Consider the following 9,273-nt stretch of genomic DNA (forward strand, 5'->3'; position numbering starts at 1 on the left):
GGGGATGTTTTTAGAGTTATGTTTATGTATGTTAGGTCCCTCATTTGAGTCCACCTGTGTAGGTTCGGACCCGAGAAACCGAGGATCCCAGCAGTGAGTTCAGCTGCTTCGGTGTTTGTCAGATTCAGCTAGAGGTGAGTGGAACTAAACTTAATCTTTTAAATGATTTTATCATGTTTCATGCATCATGATTATGTAATAGGATGATTGCATTAGATTTCACGAATATATTGCATCGCATTCTTTGTTGTTGATGTGGGTGAATGTTGGATGACCCAATTAGTCCCTAAGGAAAGACCAGGACCCCATTCTACGGCCTGGCACAGATATGGGACTTGAAGACCAGGTGCCCAGAGGAGGCCCTGAGACAATGGTAAGTAATGTATGATATGACAGGAAGACCAGGACCCCATGCTACGGCCTGGCACGAAATGATGCTGGGACTATTTGGTGACAAGTTCACCCAACCCTTGATGTGAATTGTCTGAGTTATGATGCATTTCATATGAGCATGTTTGTTAACATGTTTTTATGGTTCTATTCACTAGGCTTGTTAGCTCACCCCTCTCCCTTAACTCCCAGGTTTGCAGGTACAGGATAGAGCAGGAGGTCGGATAGAGTAAAGTCTTAGTCATGTAATAGCTCGTAGTGGACATGATGGATATTGTAATGTAATGTTGAGTTATGTAATGTAATGATGATATTGAGGTTTAGAAGTGTGCTTGACCATAGTATGTTGTAAATCCCTTTTTAGATACATGATCTTAAATGTTTATGGATGATTATGTTTAACCAAACTTAATGCATGATTATGTCACCCCATTAGAGCATTTGATGAGGACTCCAAGGTGGGGTTAATGTTAATGCCTATGTTAATGCATGCACAGGTTGAGTTTGGTTCTTGAATGAAAAAAAAATGTTCAATTTTTATGTATGTTGTTGATCATGTATGGGATTAAACAGGTTCACAGGATGTATGTTAGGCTTGCTACGGGTCCCGGCGGCCTTAAGCCGATCTGGATCCTAGCGCCGATAGCGGTCCGATTTTCGGGTCGTTACAAGCAATGAATATAATGTAATGGAAAAGGGAATACCTTGCAAGAGAGCCGAAATATTTCTGAATTTTCCACTACACTGCAGAGGATCCCCATTAGCCACTTTCACGTTGAAGGGTCTGGTTGGTTCAGCCAGCAATTTGAGAGATTCAGCCACTTTTTCGTTGATGAAGTTGTGTGTGGACCCACTATCAATAAGGCAAATTAGTTCGAAGGATCTGATTTGAATAACAACCCGCATGGTACCTGATGATGACCATCCAGTAAGTGCATGAAGGGAGATTTCTGGTTCACCCTCATCGTCATCTTCGTCAATGTCGAACCCACCATCAAGAATAAGAAGTTGGGGTTTAGCATACCTGTGTCTGGGAACGAACTTCTCATCACAATTAAAGCATAACCCTTTTGCTCGCCGAGTCTGCATCTCATCCCAAGAGAGTAACTCGTCTGAAAAGATGGACGAATTGCCTTCTTTTGTTGCAGCAATTGTTCATCCTTCATTCGAGCTAAGGTAATAGCTTCTTTTAGAGTTTTTGGCTTAAACATTCTTATTCCTTCCGCAATCTTTGTTTTAAGACCTCCCATAAATGTTCCCACCAATGCCTTCTGGGTCCACCCTTTCACTCGATTGCCTAATCTTTCAAATTCACATTGATAGTCACGTAAAAGGCCTATTTGGCGAATTTTCAATAAAGACTCATCGAAATCTTCACAGTCAGTAGGTCCAAATCAAGACCACAATTCCTCAGAGAAGATTTCCCATGTTACTATCGTTCCAGCAGCGGTATGGGTCCTGCGAAGCCACTGCCACCATTCGTTTGCCTCTCCCCGAAGGTGATAAGAAGCCAAAGATACTTTTTCTGAGTCTGGATTGCCTTGGTAGTCAAAAAACTGATCCACCCTTGCGAACCATTCAGTTGGATCATCTCCTGAATAATTCAGAAACTCCAATTTTGCCAATTTCGCAGAATAAAACGACCGTCCTCCATCTCTGGATTCATCCTGATTAACGCGAACTTGGCTAGCTCGATCACTTGCACTGCTAGCGGGTTCTTTGCTTGGAAGCGAAAGTTCAGAGAATTTAGTGATGGCTGCTTTGATTTGTTGCAGTTCATCGCTAAGCCCTCGTTCCATTTTAGACAGATTGTCTTGGAGCTGGCCAAGGCCAACTTCCAAATTTTCGATTCACTCTTTGTTTGTTGCCATGAAAAGGAAAAGGAAAAGGAAAAGAACGCAGCTCTGATACCAGTGATGGGTCCCAGTCAAAGCTACAAAGAATTTAGTTCTCAAAATGAGTAATTTGGAATGTATTTCCTTCATAATCACTGCTGCCAATACAAATGAATAAATAGAAGAAGAAATAACTGACACATCCTATACTTAAGGCCACAAAAGGCACAATGAATAAAAAGAGGAAATATTTGCTGCAGTAAAATCTCAGCAGCCAATTTGACTTATTCTAATAAAAATAAAGAAAGAATAAATGCAAATAAAATAAACAGCAGACAGCAGCAGGACTTGGTCTAAGAACGAGACTTAGTCCACATACTTTTTATTCTTGATAGGAATCATTGAAGAACGATGCAGAGCTCTATCATGTCCTAAATTATTTAATAAAAAATTATTTTATTATAATTATGGGTCCTTCTCTTTCCATTTCTTCTCTTTTATTTTTTTTTTCCGCCGACCATCTTCTTCCCACTCTTATGATCTCGTCACTTTTGCTATCAACTTTATTCTAATGGTGTTTAACATAATTTTAAAAGGGGTAGAAGATTAATTATATTTTTCAAAAACAAGTAATAGCAACCCGCTAATGGGGTTCATGGGAATAAATAATCTATTTTTGGCGTGGGGCCATCATCCATCAGACTTATTTCTTGTTGAGTGTCATCACTACTAAAATGGAGAAAATAGTTTTGAGTTTGTTGCATGTAATGACTATATATTATGAAAATGAACAAAGGCATGTAACTACATATTCGTCCTTTTTGTGCATCTTTGACGAATTTATTTCTAGTTATTACGTAAACGACAACTATCATACTTGCACTTTATTACTAGTTTGCTTTTGGAAAGAAAAAAAATTCGATAGTGCCATTAAAGATAGTATCATAGCTTCTCTTATCTACTGATTAATACATTATTAAATTATCATTACTGTATCAGTTGGCAGAGTTAGAAAAAAAAAGGTTAAAATAAGTCAAGTTTGTGCAAGAACTTAGAATTGGACTAATAATAACTAAGGTGTTATTTCCATCACAAAAACCATCTATCCAATTAAAATAATAGAGCCTTTTAAATAAACATACATTGCAGCATATATTGATAACGCTATTTTTTATTAGAGAAACAGAGTTGAATAGAGTATTAAAAAATAAACACATACAATAAATGCAGTTTTTCTTCTTTATTTGAATAATTAATTCCTAGTACTTCATTTCTCTATCTTTTTGTTCTTTTCCTTCTCATAACTTAGTAATGTCATTTGAACTAATTTTGGTGAATTAAAGATGAGCACATTGCTTGGTGTATTGGGTGGGGTTTTCTTCATCAGCCACTACACTCATGAGCATCTTCTCAGCACTAACTAATAAACTAGCCTGATAACATTAGTGAATTGGATGCACTACAACATTTTTCCAGAACAGTAACGAAAAAATATGCTACTAACATAAAAGTATTTGTTACTAATTATATTTAATAATGGATTAGTAACGAACACAAACTATTACAAAAACCATCGTTGTTAATCATTTTGTAACGAATTTCAGATCCGTTACTAAATTTATAATGGATTTATAACAAATTAACGGTTACAAAATAGTATTTTATTTTTGTGAATTTTAATAACAGATATATTTAGTAACAGATTTATAACGGACTGATCGTTATAAAATTTTGTTTTGTATTTAATCAACAATAGTAACAGAATTTTTAATACAAAAAATCCGTTACTAACTTGTTACTAATTGCTTTGACCTTTTTTTCACCCCTCTTTGTATCCCTATTTTTACCTCTCATAATTACTTGCAAACTCACTCAAACAATACAACTCATATACCAACAATTCAATACAATAATAAGAAACTATTCAATCCATTAATAAGAAATCACTCAATCCATTCATAACAAACCATTTATAAGTATAAAACACTATAAATAGTAGAAAATAAGTACTAAAGTAATTTGAAAATTCAATGTAACAATTACAATAAAGTGATGAAGAACTACAAATCTATAGCATCCTCATCATCACCATTAGCATCATCATGTTCTCTCACATTTGGCTGATCTGGAGGCGATGCAGATGAAGTACCTTGATTAGTAGGAGTTGAAGGCTGGCTGGATGTGTTCTAAGTAATAATGTGCATAAACATATCCTTCATTTGGTCCAGCTGAGAGGTAATATGCTCATCATTTTTAGAGAGCTGCACAAGCCTATCCTCTACTGTAGAGTCATGCTGCTGATGCTCCTGCATAAATCGTCTAAGATTAGTAGCTTTATTCTTCCATCCCTCATTAGGCATAGTAGAGATAAACGAAGAACTTCTAGGAGACTCATTTAGAAAGAAAGTTGATGCTTGCGACCCGAGACCATAAACCCTTCTTTTCTTCTCTCTACCCACTGCCTCTAAGTACAATTTTGCTTCATCAATAGTAGGAGTAGGTTCACTATTACTCCCATCAATTGACTGTGATAGATAAAAAATTTTTTCCTGAAAGTATTTTCTATGTTATGTAATAAATTTAAACAACTAAAGTTAAAATACTTTAATAAAAATTGTAGTAGAATCTCACAAAAATAGATCGTGCATGTGCATCAACAAACTCCTCAGTTTCCTTTGTGAGGTAGAGGGGCTCTGCCTAATCACTCACGCTGCAATATAAATATAATTAATTAGTTTATCATATTTACAAAATAATTAATTATATTTTCTATGTTATGTAATAAATTTAAACAATTAAAGTCAAAATACTTTAATAAAAATTGTAGTAGAATCTCACAAAAATAGATCGTGCATGTGCATCAACAAACTCCTCAGTTTCCTTTGTGAGGTAGAGGGGCTCTGCCTAATCACTCACGCTGCAATATAAATATAATTAATTAGTTTATCATATTTACAAAATAATTAATTATATTCTCTATGTTATGTAATAAATTTAAACAATTAAAGTCAAAATACTTTAATAAAAATTGTAGTAGAATCTCACAAAAATAGATCGTGCATGTGCATCAACAAACTCCTCAGTTTCCTTTGTGAGGTAGAGGGGCTCTGCCTAATCACTCACGCTGCAATATAAATATAATTAATTAGTTTATCATATTTACAAAATAATTAATTATATTTGAGTTAATATTTGAATAATTTGTATATATTTCATATATACCATCTGCTCCATATGCCTATATTGGGAAATGGATTCTTCACAATTCATTGATATTCTAATGCCTGAACCATCTGTTTCACTTTTTCTGTTACTGAAAAATTTTTTATATTTATCTTGGTAGTCTGCATCACTCCATGCTACTTTTCATGATTGCATTATGCCTTCTGATACAACTAGCCTCTTTTCCTTGTCATTCCTTGTACTGCACATCAAGCTTCGATAACATTTAGCGGTCTTATTCTTCCAAGCTATTTTCACCAAGTGGTCTACCACCTCCTCCCATAAGAAGTATTTCCATCATTAACAATAACAATTAATATGAAATATGACAATTAAATTCATGCCAGTATTAAAGTGTTATTACAATACTTAATTTGTTTTTCAAAATGAAATTACCTTAAATTAATGCCAGTAGAATTCCTTAACCTCCTCTGACACGATCTTCTAACAATAACCATATGCAACCAACTTCTTCTTGAAAATCATTGTTATCTTTTTTTAAATTAGATCGAATAGCTGCAAGCTAAAAATGCAAAATTGCACAAAATAGATAAATTAGCAAGAGTTAAACATAGAAATAAAAATATAATTATAAATTAAAAATAATTATAAATTTACTTACCTTGAGTTCACTATAAATAGATGGTCATAATCCAGAATATGGTAGGCAGAGATAGATGCTGAGGCACATGCATATGCGGATGCTGATGCTGAGGCAGAAGCTGCAGAAGCAGAGGTTGAACCAAGAGCATGTGTATGAGTCATAATTTGCATGGATTGTCTACCTTGATTGGTTCGAGATGGATCCATATCTTGAGAATCCCCTAAGACGGATGCATTATTATTACCTTGATATCCTTGCCCTTGACCCGATGAATAGCCATGACTACATCCATCTCCTCTTATTCTATACAAATTCAGCATAATTGGCTAATGATGTCAACTTGGAAGAATTTGTTATGATTAAAGATGAGTTCTCTAGAGCTAATATAAAAGCTATATGTACTGAAGATGGTTTGCTTGCTTTAAGAGAAAGATATATGAAGGTGAGGCTGAATTTTAATTCTCTGTTTATCTTTTAAAATCTCATGTTATTGATTATGATATTGTTCTTTGCATGGAAGTATTAGACTTATAAGTCCATAACATAAGACCTATGGATGCCTATCATGTTTATGGGCACTAGAAAATAAGACTTCACTTCATCATCATGGCCATTTTTAAATACTATGTTGAGAATGAAGTTTGACTAACAGAGTGTATATGCCATTTCTTAGGCCCTGAAGTAGTGGATGCAGAGAGTTGAAGGCTCTATTCGTTTCCAACTTTAAAGTATCATACTGTGAATAGAAAACTAAATTCTTTAGTTCACATAACCTCATGGAACACAACAAATTATAGTTATGTCAAATTCTTAATCCAACACATTATAGCTTATTTATGGAACATAACCTCATATGAACACAACAAATTCTTCATTTTACCCATCAAAGAATGGAGCTTATATGCACAGCAGGAAGACACGCACAAAAAAACAGAAACCTAATATTAAATCTTAATCCAAATCACATAATTCTTATCAAAGAAAAATCAATGAACGTCGCACGATGAACGACAAGCAAACGACGAACGATAAGCCAATGGCAATCAAATGACAAAAGAAGAGTAGAACAACCAAGAGTGGTAATCAACAAACTTTGCACGATAGTCGACAAACAGCAAGTGAATGGCGAAGGAAAATCGACCGATGAACGATGAGGAGGGAGAGGGGTAATTGTAATGACCCGGAAACCGGACCGCTACCGGCGCTAGGATCCAGATCGGTATAAGGCCGCAGGGACCTGTAGCAAGCCTAACATACATCCTGTATACCTGTTAAATCCCATACATGATCATACATATACATAAAACTTTAAACTTTTTCTTTCATTTACCAAGCTTAATCTGTGCATGCACAAACTCATAATCATAAAACCCCACACTGGAGCCCTCATCAAATGCTCCAATGGGGCAACATATCATACATTAAGCTTGGCTTACATAAACATCAATAAAACATTTCATTAAAAGATCATGTACCAAAAAGGGATTAACATACACTAGGGCCAAGCACAATTCTATCCTCAATACAATTCTTTACATTACATCACATTATAACATTTTACAATACATGTCCACATCTAACTATTACATAAAACATGAATCCTTTACTCTTGTTGACTTCATGGTCTATCCCGTACCTACAAACCTGGGGGTTAAGGGAATGGGGTGAGCTACTAGAGCCCAGTGAGCAGAATAGTAAAAACATTATATTAAAATTCATGCTTTCATGAAATACATCACATCACAAACAAATCACATCAATGATGGACTTGTCGCCAATAGCCCTCTACACATTCCAATAGTGCCAAGGGCGTAGAATGAGCCTCACTGGTCTTTCTCTTACATAACATAACATAACATTCCAATGTGACAGGGGCATAGAATGGACCTTACTGGTCTTTCTCTTACATCGTACCAGGGGTGTAGAATGTGCCTCACTGGTCTTACATACCATACCATATCATGTCATCATACGAGGGCTAATGGATCATTCAACACCCATCCACATCAACATTATATTATGCAATGCAACATATTCGTGAATTCTAGTGCAAACAACCTAATATATCACATGGCATTCGTGATGCATGAACATGCTCGAAATTTATTTGCTTTGAAACGTAAAGATCCATTCTACTCACCTCAGGCTAGCTCTGAAAAGACACTGAAGCAGCTATCTCACTGCTGGGGTCCTCAGTTCCTCGGGTCCGAACCTACACAGGTGGACTCAAATGAGGGACCAAACATACATAAACATGACTCTAAACTATTCCCCAAAAATCCCCTAAAACACCTTAAAACAATCATATAAAACATGCAAAGGAAGGCTGAACAGGGCACCTTCGGCGGCCGAACCCTCCTCCAAATCCGAAAGTCATGCACTTTCGGCAGCACCTTCTACTGCCGAAAGTTCTCTCCAGATCCGAAATTCATGCATGTTCGGTGGCCGAACATGAGGTTCGGCGGCCGAACCTGGATTTCCCTCTATGGTCTTTTTCATTCAAAACTCAATTTATTTCTTACTTAAAACCATAAAATACATGAAAATATTTTATAAAAACATATTTTTACCCTTCTAGAGGTTTCCGACATCCGAGATTCCACCAAACGGTAGGAATTCCGATACCGAAGTCTAGCTGGGTATTACAGTAGTAAAGTCGTGAAAGAAATTGCAAAAGGGGAGAAGACCATAAATTTTGGGACAAGGGAAATAAATTGCACAGATAGCTAAATTGGGGATTTAAAACTTGTAACAGATACTTTTATTATTAAACCGTTATAGATATAAATTTTGTAACGGACATAACAATCAGTTACTAAATGGTTACTAAATTTAAAATAACTCTTCATTCTGTAACGAATAGCAAATTCATTACTAATTTGTTACAAATATTTATACAACTAAAACAGATTAGTAACTGATATATCCCTTATAAATATTTAGTAATCACATAGTAACAAATTTGTCAATCCGTTACAAGTTTGATTCCTTCTTTTTATCCGTTTGAAATCAATTACAAAATCGTTATAAATCTGAAACAGATACAGTCTGTTACTATTTTCCGTTACTGTACCGATAAATTATTGTAGTGATGATCGATGGCTCCACTTTTTTTAATTACCTTTGTACATTTATTTTTCTCTTTTGTAGGTAATTTTTTATTTATGGTCCTTGATTTACGGTAAAAATATAAGTCTCTCATTTGAAATTCATTGCCAAATG

The sequence above is a fragment of the Manihot esculenta genome, chromosome 1 (genome assembly GCF_001659605.2).
Source record: "Manihot esculenta cultivar AM560-2 chromosome 1, M.esculenta_v8, whole genome shotgun sequence".
Classification (NCBI taxonomy): domain Eukaryota; kingdom Viridiplantae; phylum Streptophyta; class Magnoliopsida; order Malpighiales; family Euphorbiaceae; genus Manihot; species Manihot esculenta.